The 15,029-nt window shown below is 40.1% G+C and overlaps 1 protein-coding gene across 7 annotated transcripts in view; it reads left to right on the top strand.

The window, feature by feature from the left end:
• Positions 1 to 15,029, top strand: part of CSNK1G1 (casein kinase 1 gamma 1) — a 183,769-nt gene that overhangs the window by 19,404 nt on the left and 149,336 nt on the right. The gene's annotated exons all lie outside the window — the stretch shown is intronic.

Below are 15,029 nucleotides of genomic sequence, written 5' to 3'. Positions count from 1 at the left end.
ACATCCTGGGTGGGGCGCAGGCCAGCGAGTGTGTGTGTGTGTAGAGGGTTGCGGGGGTGGAGAGGCGGGACTGGTGGACACCGCGGGCGGAGAGTTTCGGGTGGCTGGGTGAAGGTTGAAGAGGAGGCGCCCTCTTGGATGCAAAAGACTTCATCCGGTGTGGACTGGGAGTTTGCCACCTGGAGGGCTCGCTCTGAAATGAGGAGCATCCTCCGGGGCCAAAAGAAGGGTAGGGACCTCGGCAGGGTGGTTGGGGCAATCCAAAGCTTACGTTACTTGCTTCCCCTGCCCACCCCACTGGGACATAGCCCGGTTTTGAGGTTTTGGAGGATTGTGAGTCGTCTGGGCACCGTGCGGAGCCGCCCTTGGCAGAGCTAGGGCAGAAGAGTGGATAAGGAGACCTCCTTCCACCCAACTTCCGTGTGCTTCCCCCACTTCTCCCTTTACTGCTCTTGCCCCAGCATCGTCCGGGGAGCGGTACCCCGCAAGTGGGCAGGCATCACATAGCAAAAGAGCGTGGAACTGGGTTTGTTGCCTCTAAATGATACTTCAAATGTTTGGAAAGGGTCAGAATAGCATATTCAACATCTCTTGGTTCCATAATTAATCGTATAAATTGTCTTAGAAAGGTGCAGTTCTGAAAATCACCCAACTGTAGGCTAGTCCGTCATAGCCTTGTTTGGTAGATATGCGTATATATTTTTAAAAAATAGGTTAGAAAAGCCGTATAGATATAGAGGTCTAGGGGAGACATGTTCAGGCAAGCCTTTTCCAACCTTTTTTTTTTACCTGACAGTAAGCCTGCCCTAGTTTGTTTGTTTGTTTATTTAATCCTCACCAGAGGACATTTTTTGCATTTATCTTCAGATTGGGGGGGGGGGGGGTAAGAGAAACATCTGTGTGGGAGAGGCACGGACTGGCTGCCACCCACAGAACCCCAACCCGTTGGGGCAAACTGCAACCAAGGAACATGCCCCTAGTGGAACCGAACCCGGGACTCTCCCCTCCGCAGACGGATGCTCCAACCGCTGAACCAAACTGGCCAGGGCAAGCCTGCCCTAGTTTAAATGAAGCAGAATGATGCTTCTCATTTTTATTTCAATCAGTGATTGAATTGTAAGTGTGGTGATGTCTTAGAATAGATTTGTTCAGAGAGACGGGATTGTCTGCTTTTGAGCCAGTCTCTTAATCTGTTAAGGAGATAATTGTGGTCAAGTGGAAGTTTTGGCTGTGAGGTAGGTAAATCTGGGATTGAACCAGACTGCCACTGGCTAGTTGTTGACCTTGGGCAAGCCATGGAACCTACCAGAGATTAATTTTCTTTATAAAGTGAGAAGAAATTCTTACCAGTATTGTAAGGGGGATACTGTGTTTAACTGCCCACTTTAAATGGAATCACCTAATTGAAAGAATTATTAATCTTACACAGTCAAGGTAGCTCAGTTTTTTGTGGAATGAGGTTTGAGATAGGTAGGGAATTGGATAATAATATTTCTAAACATATGTATACAACAAGACTTTCAGTGATTTATAGAAGTTTATCATAAGTAGCATGAGATTCAGTTATCAGTAGTTTCTTAAAACTCTTAAAAATAAAGCAGAATAGCTGGCCTGGTGTGGCTCAGTGGTTGAGCATTGACCCATGCACCAGGAGGTCTTGGTTCCATTCCCCATCCGGCATGTGCCCAGGTTGTTGGCCCAATCCCCAGTGGGAGGCATGTAGGAGGCAGCCAGTTGATGTTCTCTCTCATCCGTGTTTCTATCTCTCTCTCCCTCTCCTTTCCTCTATCTCTAAAATCAGTAAAGAACAACAAAAATTAAAAAAATAAAATAAAACAATATGTGCACTTACTCAAAAGACCAATAATGTTTTCAAGGTTTCCTGAAATTTGTGATATATATAGTATGGATTGATAAGAAAAACATTTAAAAAGTAATTTATGTAAATTTTAATTAACATCTCGTGTCTCTGAAGAGAATTAAAATTGGGGCATAAAATAGAAAATTGTAATTTAAGATTAAAATCAACATCAGTGGCATGACTCATCTTAATTAGGTTTAAACTATTAGCAAAACTTACAGAATTCTTATATGTATAACCTGTAAAATAAATGAAAGTGGAATGATGTAACATTTAATTTTTTTTTTTATCCTCACCCGAGGACACTTTTCCATATTTTGTTCAGATAGAGTGGGAGGGAGAGAGAGAGAGAAACATCGACGTGAAAGGGACACATCGAGTGGTTGCCACCCACACGACCCAACCAGGGCCGGGGACAAACTGCAACTGAGCTACGTGCCCTTAGCGGGAACTGAATCCAGGTCTCTCCGAACCGCAGGCCGACACTCTAACTGCTGAGCCAAACCGGCCAGGGCTAAAATGGTGCTGCCTTTTTTTTTTTTTTTGGTACTTGCCCCTGGCAGGAACCGAACTCAGGACTCTCTGGTCCACAGGCTGATGCTTCAGCCACTGAGCCAAACGTGCCAGGGCTAATTTTTAAATGTACTTTATACTCAAAGGATAAAAATCAAATATCTTGCTTATAATAGTTTTTTTGTGTGAAAAGTGGGAATAGCCATGGCTGGTTTGGCTCAGCGGTTGGAGCATCGGCCCTCAAATGAAAGATTCGTGGGTTCAGTTCTGGTCAGGGGCATGTACCTAAGTTGGGGTTTGGTCCTGTCCTTGGTTGAAGTTTAGTCCCAGCCTTGGTCGGAATTCTGAGAGAGGCAACCAATGGATGTGCCCCTCTCACATCGATGTTTCTCTCGCTCTCTCTCTCTCCCTCTCTTCCTCTCACTCTATCTGAAGATAAATGGAAAAATATTCTTGGGTGAAGATTTTAAAAGAAAAAGAAAAGTGGGGAAAATGTTTGTTCAGGATCACTTAAAAAATTTTTCTTTTTCCTATATTGATTTTTTTAGTGAGGAAGGGAGAAGGAGAGAGAGATAGAAACATCAATGAGAGAGAATATCGACTGGCTGCCTCCTGCATGCCCCACACTGGGTATTGGGCCCACAACCTGGACATGTGTCCTGACTGGGAATCGAATTGGCAATCTCTTGATGCATGGGTCAATCACTGCTCAGCCACTGAGCTACACCTGCCAGACCAGGATCACTTTTTAGAGAGGTTTATAGATCGTGCATAATTTAGAGAGAAAATTTCAAATATATTTTCTTCCATGTCTCTATCTTTTAAACAGGATTGAACTTAAAAAAAAATTCTGATAAAAATCTCCAACTATATTGTATGCTCCTTGAGGCAGAAATACTATTTTAAATTTTATCCACCACTGCAGCTATATAATAAGCAACACATATTCATCAAATTGATAAATGGATGGACATATTTAAAATTATTAATAAAGTATTCATACCTTTTTTAAAAAAAGTTGAAATTGTGTTTTTTGGTAGTTGTAGTTTTTTACTTATTTACTTATTTACTTAAAAAGATTTTTTTTCTTTTGTTGATTTTTTTAGAGAGAGTGGAAGTGAGAAGGAGAAAGGGATAAAAACATCAATGAGAGAGAACATCGATTGCCGCCTCCGGCATGCCCCCCATTGGGGATTGGGCTCACACCCTGGGCATGTGTCCTGACTGGGAATCGAACTGGTGACCTCTTGGTGCATGAGTCGATGCTCAACCACTGAGCCACACTGGCCGGACATATTTATTTATTTTTATTGTTATAAGTATTACAGATGTCCTCCTTTTCTTCCCCTGGCCAGTTTGGCTCAGCAGTTAGACCGTCGGCCTGCGGACCAGAGAGTCCCTGGTTTGGTTCCCGCTAAGGGCACGTACCTCGGTTGCAGTTTGTCCCTGGCCCTGGTTGGGGTTGTGTGGGTGGTAACCAGTTGATGTGTCTCTCTCACATCGATGTTTCTTTCTTTTCCTCCCTCTCTCCCTCTCGCTCTATCTGAAGATAAATGCAAAAATGTCCTTGGGTGAGGATAAAAAAATTTTTTAAAAATATATAAAAAAAAAAAAGAAAGAAAGAAAGAAAAAAGAAAGACACATGTCAACTGGTTGTCTCCTGCACAACCCCAACGAGGGCCAGGGACAAACTGCAACCGAGGTACGTGCCCTTGACCAGAATCGAACCTGTGACTCTTTGGTCTGCTGGCCGATGCTCTAACCACTGAGATAAACTTGCCAGGGATAGTTGGTGTTTTTTGTAAGAGTATTCAACTTTCTAAATGGCTTTTTTAAAGAGTGTAAATTAAAGTATTTAGTGTATCTTTAAGGTTTTTCCTGGATCATTTTTTTCATCATCTTTCTAATCCAAAATTTGAGAATGTATTATCTTGCTTTGTTGATAAAACTATCAGAAGCTCCAATTTTTCACTGTCTTCTCATTAAACTTGAATAAACCATGTATTATAGTATAAGAGGATACTAGGTGTTAGAATAAAACTATCTATCTAAATTATAGGCAATAATAGAGATTGTTAGAGATGATACTTTTCTCAATGACCTTGTCCAAAGTGTGTGGCTGTTTCAAGGATCTTCGCAGTTGTCAGTTATGGAATTTGCTTGTCAGGAAATTTAAAAATGACTAAACCTTCCTTTAATATCCATCACTTGGATGATCTCAGAAAGTTTTAGGAAAGATTGGGAATGTTTATATACCATATACTGGAATCAAATAATGAACAAAGGTACAGTTAATTTTATTGGTGCTGCCAAATCAGGAGTAAAAATTACTGTGGAAATGTTTTAAAAATGCCAGGCATTGTGAATATTCTTCCAAAGCTTGTTTCTATTTTAAAACTTTTGAAAAAAATAATATGATGTGATCTTCTGTAATAAGGGTAAATAATCATTATATCTTGGGGAAAAAGGCTGATATCATAGACAGATTTCAATATCACCAATCTTGATAAAAACTGCTTCATTAGCTTCAGATAAGTGGAAGTAGAGTTTCATGAAAGAATTTTAGAATTTGCGGAATGATACATTTTTATTATTTACTTATTTATTTTAATCCTTACCTGAGAATATTTTTCTATTTATCTGAGATAGAGTGGGAGGGAGGGAGTTGGGGGGGGAACATCGATGTGAGAGAGGCACATTGACTGGTTGCCTCCTGCATCACCCCAGCCAGGGCCAGGGTCGAACCACAACTGAGGTACATGCCCTTGACTGGAATCGAACCCACGACTCTTTGTTTTTTTTTTAATAATTTTTTTTCTTTATTAATTTTAGAGAGAGAGGAAGGGAGAGGGAGAAATATCAATGAGAAATAACATTGATTGACCGCCTCCTGCATGTCTCCCACTGGGGTTCGGGCCCACAACTTGGACATGTGCCCTGACCGGGAATCAAACTGGTGACCTCTTGATGCATGGGTTGACACTCAACCACTGAGCCACACTGGCCTGGCGAACCCACTACTCTGGTCCGCAGGCTGACGCTCTAACTGCTGAGCCAAACTGGCCAGGGCTTGAATATTTTTTAAACATCTAACTTCTCTCTGTTCATTTCTGCCTAATATAAAAATTTTGAGAAGCTGGGAGGAAAAAAACGAATGCATTTATTTTAGAATTACCATTTTCTTTTTTATTGATTTTTAGAGGGAGATAAAGAAAGAGAAAAACAATGATTTATTTCTCAGCTCATTTATGCATTTATTAGTTGTTTCTTGTATATGTTCTGACCTGGGATCAAACCTACAACCATGGAGGTGACGCTCTAACCAACTGAGCTACCCGACCAGGGTAGAATTACCATTTTCAATTTGGGAGATTATTTATTTGGATAGCTAAATTGGGTTTTGACATTATTGAGATTGTGTTCAGGATGGACTCAGGAAATGAGATGCCATCTGTCTCAGATTTCTTATTATCTCAACCTTTCATGTTTTGTGGCATTGAATTCATCAGATTATTTTTCAAAAATAAAAATCCTCAAATGTAGGTTATATAATTTCAGCTATATCAGTGAACATGTAAGCAAAACAACTTGCTTTGTTATCCTGAGTTACACAGAAAGATCAGAGACATTGGTTAAAAGTAATTGTTTTTTCAGACTATGTGAACATTAGGTAGCTTCATGTTTCTTTGTTATTGTTCACTTAATAAATCAATCTCTTTTTTTTTTTTCCAGTAATTTTTTTATGAGTTTGAGGCAAACTGAGGACATATGCCAGGAAGCAAGATTTCAAATACTCGTTAATAAACCATTCTTGTTAGTAGTGCTTAACTATAGTCCGCTCCTGGTAGAAGATGCTAAGAAAATGGGTTATTGGAGATATAGAATACATTATTTTCCCCTTTGATGTCACAACCAGAAGAGAAGCTTCCCCTGGAGATTTTTTTAAATTGATTTTTCTTTATTGATAAGAGAGAGGAAGGGAGAGGGATAGGTAGAGAGAGAGAGAAACATCGATGAGAGAGAACATCGATTGGCTGCCTCCTGCATGCCCCACACTGGGGATCAGGCCCACAACCTGGGCATGTGCCCTGACTGGGAATCAGACTGGCGATCTCTTGGTACATGGGTTGATACTCAACCACTGAGCCACACCAGCCGGACAGGAGATTTTTATTTAGTGATAAGTCCACTTAAACTTAGTTTTTCGGTAGTGAGTTTTGCCTTATCTATGCCAGTTGCTATGGTTTTCATCTAAATTGTACCATATAGTTAGTTCATAGGGCACATACTTGTCATTTTTCATTTTGTATCTTAATAAATTTGGATGTCAGGCTTTGGGTTTATTGAGCTGGAAAATACCATAACTGGTTCAGGTTATAGTAGTTGACATCTAACATGGACCATAAAGACCCAGGCATCTTTGAGAAACTAAGTAGAACTGGTGTGATATCCCAGAAATGGACTAACTGAACAGAGAGCCATCTGGATAGAAGAGAGCCATACTTTGTTTTCAGCAGGAGTGTTCTAGTGATGTAGGGAAACAGATGGACTGCTCCTACACCACTGTAGTCTGTTAGTTACCTAGAAGCTCTGAGTGGGTAGTGTAGTTATGGTAGGGTCTGAGGTGTCAGGGATGGGAATTGTTCTTCAATAATAGCTCAACCATCACAATGGAGGCATTGACATACTGGGAAAGGGATATTCTCTTGGATTTTGCCTTGGCCAGAGAAGTTGAATGAACAGGTAGCCATTGTCCTTGCCATCAGAAAGAACTTGGTGCAACACCTCTGGGTGCTGGGTAAGCCTGTCAAAACGCTACAGTTTGATGTCTCCATCAAAATGCCACATAAATTTCTAGGGAACAATAACATTGGACCCACATTGATTTCTGTACCTTATACGTTCTCTTTAACCCACAAAAAGGGATATTGAGGACTTGAGCCTCTGAATGAAAATACCATACATTTATGTCCCTCTTGATAAATTTATAAATACACTTTAATTTGTTAGCATTAATGAATGGTGTGAAAAAAAAATTTTTTTTTTATCCTCACTCAAGGACATTTTTCCATTTTTTGTTCAGATAGAGTGGGAGGGAAGGAGAGAGAGAGAGAAACATCGACATGAATGGGACACATCGAGTGGCTGCCACCTGCACAACCCAACCAGGGTTGGGGACAAACGGAAACCAAGGTACGTGCCCTTAGCGGAAACTGAACCCGAGTCTCTCTGGACCGCAGACCGACAGTCTAACCGCTGAGCCAAACCAGCCAGGGCATGAATATGTTTTAAATGTGTGTGTGTGTGTGTGTGTGTGTGTGTGTTTTCTGTGTGTGCGCGCGAACGCTTGAGTGTCCATAATAATCACTAGAGCTCATTTTAGTTCTTCAGGCTAAATTGCTAACCATAACTGTTAAAACAGCTTCCCAGCTGGGTATCTTCTCCATTTCCTAGTTGTCGCTCTCTGATGTAGATGCTAGTAAGCAGGGTCATGACCAGTATTACTAAATCCAGGAAAAAGACAAAGGGATTGAAGCTATTATTATTTTTATTTATTTATTTTGGTTAATCCTCATTTGAAGATATTTTCTCATTGATTTTTGTTTTTGTTTTTTTCAGATACATTGCGTGGGGGTGGGGGAGCGAGAGAGAAATATAAGTGTAAGAGAGACATTGATTGGTTGCCTCCTGTGCAACCCCAACCTGGGCCGGGGATTGAACCTGCAACCTAGGTATGTGCCCTTGACAAAGAATTGAACCTGCAACCCTTTGGTCCACATACTGATGCTCTAACTGCTGAGCCAAACTGGCCAGGGCAAAAGTTAAATAATTTTTCATTGAAATCTATTTAAATTTAAATTTGACTTTATTTAAAGTTAATTTTTTTTTTTTTACATACTAGAATTTCTGTAAAGGAGCAAATCTACTTTTTTGAAATTGTGGATGCCCCCCTTTTTTAAAAAAAGTTTTAGATTTACAGAACAATTGAGCAGGTAGAGTTCCGTAACTCTCATAACCACATACGCCTCCCTCCCCATTTCCCCCATTAATAACATAATGTATTAGTGTGGTACGTTGGTTTCAATCAATGAACCAATATTGCCTATATTGATACATTATTATTAACTATAATCCATAGTTTTCATTAAGGTCCACTCTTTGTGTTGTATAGTTTGGTGGGTTTTAACAATTGCATAATAACATTTTCCATGATTAATGCTTCATACTGAATATAGTTTTACCACCCTAAAAATTATCTGTTTTACCAATTCAGCCCTCCTCTTCTTCCCCCAGAATCCCTGGCAACCACTGATCTTTTTACTGTCTCTAAATAGCTTTGCCTTTCCTAAATTTTATATAGTTGGAATCATACAGTATGTAGACTTTTTTAGACTGATTTCTTTAATTTAGCAATATACATTTAAGTTTCCTCTATGTCTTTTTGTGGCGTGATAGCTCATTCCCTTTTACTGCTGAGTAATTTTCCATTATATGGGTGCACCACAGTTGTTTGTCCTTTCACCTTTTCACCTAAGACATCTTGACTGCTTCCATTTTTTGGTGGTTATGAATAAATCTGTAAACATGCATGTGCAGGGTTTTGTGTAGACATATCCTTTCAATTCCTTTGGGTAAATACCTAGTGGGTGATTGCAAGATCCTATGGTAAGACTATGTTTAATTTGTAGGAAACTGCCAAACTGTTTTCCAAATTATTTATACCATTTTGCATTCCCATCAGCAATAAATGAGCATTTCTGTTGCTCCACATCCTTGCCAGTATTTAGTATTATCAGTTTTTTTGTACTTTAGCCATTCTAATAAGTGTTTTAATTTGCAATGACGTAATGACATACAGTGTTGAACACATTTCATATGCTTATTTGCCATCTATGTATCTTCTTTGGTGAGATGTCTATTCAGATATTTTGCCTCTTATTAAATTGGGTTGTTTTCTTTTTTTTTTTTTATCCTCACCCGAGGACATTTTTCCATTTTTTACTCAGATAGAGCGGGAAGGAGAGAGAGGAAGAGAGAGAAACATCGATGTGAAAGGGACACATCGAGCGGCCGCCACCCACACGACCCAACCAGGGCCGGGGACAAACTGCAGCCAAGGTACATGCCCTTAGCGGGAACCGAACCCGGGTCTCTGTGGACCGCAGGCTGATGCTCTAACCGCTGAGCCAAACCGGCCAGGGCTGGGTTGTTTTCTTACTGTTGAATTTTAAGTGTTTTTTGTTTGTTTTTATTTTAATTTTTCTTTATTGATTTTAGAGAGAAAGGAAGGGAGAGAGAGAGAAATAGAGACATGGATGAGAGAGAACATTGATTGGCCACCCCCTGCACACACGCCATCGGGGACTGGGCCCACAACCCAGGCATGTGCCTGGACTAGGAATTGAACCGGTGACCTCCCCGTGTATGGGGTCGACGCTCAACCACTGAGCCACATCAGCTGGGCTTAAGTGTTTTTTGTATATTTTGGGTACAAATCCTTTATCAGATGTTTTTTGCAAATTTTTGCTTCCAATTTGTGCCTTGTGTCTTTATTCTCTTAACAGTGACTTTCGTAGTACAAATGTGTTTTTTTTTAATCCTCACCCGAGCACACTTTTGCATTTATCCTCAGATAGAACAGGAAGGAGAGAGGGAGAAAGAGAAAGAGAGGAAACATCGATGTGAGAGAGAGACATTGAGTGGCCGACACCCACATGACCCCAACTGAGGCTGGGTACAAACTGCAACCAAGGAACATGCCCCTAGGGGGAACCGAACCCAGAACTCTCCAGTCTACAGGCCCACTCTCCAACCACTGAGCCAAACCGGCCAGGGCCATAGTACAAATGTTTTTAACTGTAATAAATTTACCAAGTTTTTCTTTCATTGAGCATACTTTTGATGTTGTAGCTAAAAACTCATGACCAAACCCAAAATCACATAGATTTTCTCTTGTTATTTACAAGAATTTTCAGTTTTGCATTTTACATTGAGTTTTAAGATCCATTTTGAGTTAGTTTTGGTGAAAGATTTAAGGACTATGTCTGTTTTTGCACAAGGATGTCCAATTGTTTTTTTTTTTTTAATTCTTCCCTGAGGATATTTTTTCATTTATCTTCAGATAGAGTGGGAAGGAGGGTGGGAGAGAGTGAGAGAGAGGAGAGAAACATTGATGTGAGTGAGACACATCTGTTGGTTGTCTCCCACATGACACCAACCGGGACTGGGGTCAGACTGCAACCAGGTACGTGCCTTTGGCTGGAATCAAACCCACAACTCTGGTCCTTAGGCTGATACTCTAACTGCTAAGCCAAACCAGCCAGTGCAGGGTGTCCAATTGTTTTTTTTTTCTTTATTGATTTTAGAGAGAGAGGAAGTGAGAGGGAGATAGAAACATTGATGAGAGAGAACATCCATTGGCCATCTCCTACATGCCCCCCACTGGGGATCAGGCCCACAAGCTGGGCATGTGTCTCGACTGGGAATCGAACCAGTGCATGGTGCGTGGGTTGATACTTAACCACTGAGCCACACTGGCCAGATTATAAAACTATTTTGTATTCTCAAAATGTTAATGTGGTATTTGAAAAAAATTATTTTTTTAACAGTTTTGGGTTCCCAGCAAAATTGAGAGGAAGGTGCAGAGATTTCCTGTATCCTTAGTCCCCACACATGCATAGCCCTCCCTCATTTTCTTTTTTTTTTTTAAGATTTTTATAAAGAGAGGAAGGGAGATGGGGAGAAAGAGAAACATCGATGTGAGAGTGGAACATTGATCTGCTGCCTCCTGCATGCTTCCTACCTGGAATTAAGCCCACAATGCAGGTGTGTGCCCTGACAGGGAATTGAACCAGCAACCTTTTGGTGCCTGGGACATGACCAACCAACTGAGTCACACTGGCCAAGACAACCTCCCTCATTTTCAGCATCCCCAACAGAGTGGTACATTTGTTACAGTTGATATATCTGCACTGACACATAGTCACCCAAAGTTCATAATTTAACTTAGGGTTCAGTGTTCGTGTTGTACATTCTATGGGTTTGAAAAAAATGTATGACAACGTTTATCCATCATTGTAATATCATACAGAGCATTTTCACTGACCTAAAAATTCTCTGGGCTCTGCCAATTCATTCCTTTCTCTCAATCCAACCTAAGCATTTTTATAATAAACTGAAATGAATAAAATAATTTGTGGGGATAGTTTTAAAAAGAGATTTCCCGTCCAGCTGGTGTGGCTCAGTGGTTGAGCATTGACCCCTGTAGCAAGAAGGTTGCTGGTTTGATTCCTGGTCAGGGTATATCCCCAGGTTGTGGGCCTGCAGAAGGTGGCTAGCCAGTGTTCTCTCTCATTGGTGTTTTTGTCACACTCTCCCTTTCCCTTCCTCTTTCTCTAAAATCAATAAAGAAAAATAATTAAAAAAAAAAAAAAAAAAGATTGCTCTAATATTCTTAGACGTATTAGAAGCATTATTCAGAGCCTTGAGTTTTTCTTTCAAAAATTTGATATTACTCCCTGGCCAGTTTGGCTCAGCAGTTACAGCATCGGTCCACGGACCAGAGAATCCCAGGTTCGGTTCCTGCTAAGGGCACGTACCTCGGTTGCAGTTTGTCCCCGGCCCCAGTTGGGGTCGTGTGGGTGGCAACTACTCAATGTGTCTCTCTCACATTGATGTTTCTCTCTCTTCCTTCCTCTCTCCCTCCTGGTCTATCTGAAGATAAATAAATGCAAAATGTCCTCTGGTGAGGATTTTTTTTAAAAAGTTTGATATTAGGTCATTAGGTATTAACTGAGAGGTACCTAATTCTTTGTTTGAGATTAGGAAGTGTGAGCTAAATGGAAGTGGGACTGACCATATGACAGTTACAGATGGTAAAGGAGATCTAAATTCAGAATTTTTGAACCATCACTAAAGTTAAGGTCCTTTGCCACTTGCATTTTATTGTTGCTCAGGGTTTCAGCTATGCAGATTTCTTGGCCAGAGCTCCAGTGTTTGCTTATTATACCTGTAAGAAGCAATCCAGAAGCTTGTGCTGGCAAAGGTAGAGTAGGAAGAGTACATGGGTGCTGCTGTAGTTGCCTGATTATTTCCAATTCTGACTCAGAGTGGGAATATCTATTCTAAAACAATAAAATGCTGTCCTGATACACTATTTCTTCATAGACAAAGTAGTAATTAGCTAGAATACGCTTTCAGTTGGCTTTATAACTGTCTTTTCCTAGACTTACCGGACATCCTTTATTATTTCGAAATATCTTAACCTTAATTTGTATTGTGACATCCAAATATTCTGGTCATCTAGGGTATGAGGTAAAAATTGTTTAGTAACTCCATGTTTGGTGGGTTATGTTTGCTTTTTCGCCTAGTTAAATAACAACAGAGGCAAGAACAGTCTATTTCTGTGAAAGCACTTAGGTTTTCCAGAGATAGATGCTTTCCAGATCAATCAATACATAAGCTTACTTTGTCTTTAATGGGATCCATCTGGTTAATACTTATATTTCTTGAGTTTCATATGTTATGGATTCATAAAGCTAAAAGAAAAAATGGAGATGGTCTAGTTAGAGTCATTTTATAGCTGAGACTACTTAAATGCAGAGGCTAAGTGACTTGCTCAAGATTGTATAGCTAATGAATCACATTGGAACCCATGTCTTCTGAATCCCAGTCCAGTCCCATTTCTTCTTTTTCTGTTAATCCTCACCCAAGGATATTTTCCCATTGATTTTCAGTTAGAGTGGAAGGGAGGGAGGGAGAGAGAGAGAAATCCTTATGTGAGAGAAACACATTGATTGGTTACCTCCTGCAGGACCCCTACTGGGGTCAGGAATGGAACCTGCAACACAGGTAAGAGCCCTTGACCAGGAATCAAACCTGCAACCTTCGGTTTGAAGGACGATGCTCTTAACTGGTGAGCCAAACTGGCCAGAGCCCTTTTCTTTTTCTTTTCTTTTCTTTTCTTTTCTTTTCTTTTCTTTTCTTTTCTTTTCTTTTCTTTTCTTTTCTTTTCTTTTCTTTTCCTTTCTTTTCTTTCCTTTCTTTTCTTTTTTTAATTAATTTATTTTTGTTACAGATGTTTCTCCTTTTCCCCCCACTGATTCCCCCCTTCCCCTCCCTTCCCACCCTGTCCCCAGCTTTGTTGTCCATGTCCATTGTTCATGCATACATGCATATGAATTCTGTGGTTTATCTCCGTCCCCAACCCCCTCTTCTGGGGATTGTCAGTCTGTACCCCACTTCCACGTCTCTGGGACTACCCCATTCCTCAGACTGTTATGTTCATTATATTCCACATATAAGTGAGATCATATGATACTTGTCTTTCTCTGTTTGGCTTGTTTCACTTAGGATAATACCTTCCAGGTCCCTCCATGTCATCTCAAAGGATAAGAGATCTTCCTTTCTTACAGCTGCATAGTACTCCATTGTGTATATGTACCATAGCTTTTTAATCCATTCGTCTACTGATGGACATTTGGGCTGTTTCCAGATCTTAGCTATTGTACATAGTGCTGCTACGAACATGGGGGTACATATATTCTTTCTGATTGGTGTTTCAGGCTTCTTAGGGTATATTCCTAGACGTGGGATCACTGGGTCAAATGGCAGTTCAATTTCTGATGTAATGCACTAATTGGTTCATTTTAGTTAATGAAGAAGTTATGATTTTATAAGAAGTGAAATTACCAGAAAATTAGATGGGACTATTTAACTACTACAGTATTAGAATTCAAATATTGGTTTCAGCCCTGGCCAATTTGGCTCAGCGGTTAGAGCTTCGCCCTGTGGTCCAGAGAGACCCGGGTTTCGTTCCCGCCAAGGGCGCGTACCTCGGTTGCAGTTGGTCTCAGGCCCTGGCTGGTTGTGCGGGTGGCAGCACTCGATGTGTCCCTTTCACGTCGATGTTTCTCTCTCTTCCTCTCTCTCCCTCCCACTCTATCTGAACAAAAAATGGAAAAATGTCCTTGGGTGAGGATCAAATATTGGTTTCAATTTCCTAGTTAATTTCTAAAGTGTTGAGTGAGTTATGTTTTTAAGTACCAGGTGTCACTGGATCTTTAGTTAAGAGCAATTTTATTTTTCACATTCTAGATAGAAATCAGTCAATTTAAAAATAATGAAGATATTACAGCCTATATTTAGCAAGCACACATTTGGCTTCATTACAGTGCATCTTAATTTTTTTTTTTTTTTTGCACAGTGGAGATAATCTGTTAATATTTAATGTCATAAAGCACCAATAAGTTCTGCTTTGTGTGGTGGAGTATTTATAAAACTAGAGTGGAGTGTTATATAAAAACTAAAAGTGCAGATTAATTTAATATGCATCTGGTGAATTCAGGGCTTGAAGGATGCACATCTGTTGAGAAAACAAATCAGAACTATTCAGAGCTTCAGCATCTTTAAATATGTGTGCTTTGATTCTCTGTTTTGAAACAGTCTTAATGGATTTAGAAAAGGCCATTTGCTCTAACGAAGCAACTCTGAAATCATTTATGATGCTATTAATGATTTTATTATTCTTCACAGCATTTTGATGTATTAATGTTTTTCTTTCCAATTTACTTATTGGGCCAGGAAGGAGTTAAATGACTCACCGTAACAAAATTAGTTCGTTGCAAAACTGTATTTAAGAAGAGGGATCCCTGGT

This window comes from Molossus molossus, unplaced genomic scaffold, assembly GCF_014108415.1.
Source record: "Molossus molossus isolate mMolMol1 unplaced genomic scaffold, mMolMol1.p scaffold_m16_p_1, whole genome shotgun sequence".
In the NCBI taxonomy this organism is placed as follows: Eukaryota; Metazoa; Chordata; class Mammalia; order Chiroptera; family Molossidae; genus Molossus; species Molossus molossus.
This window is presented reverse-complemented; position numbering and strand designations above follow the sequence as displayed.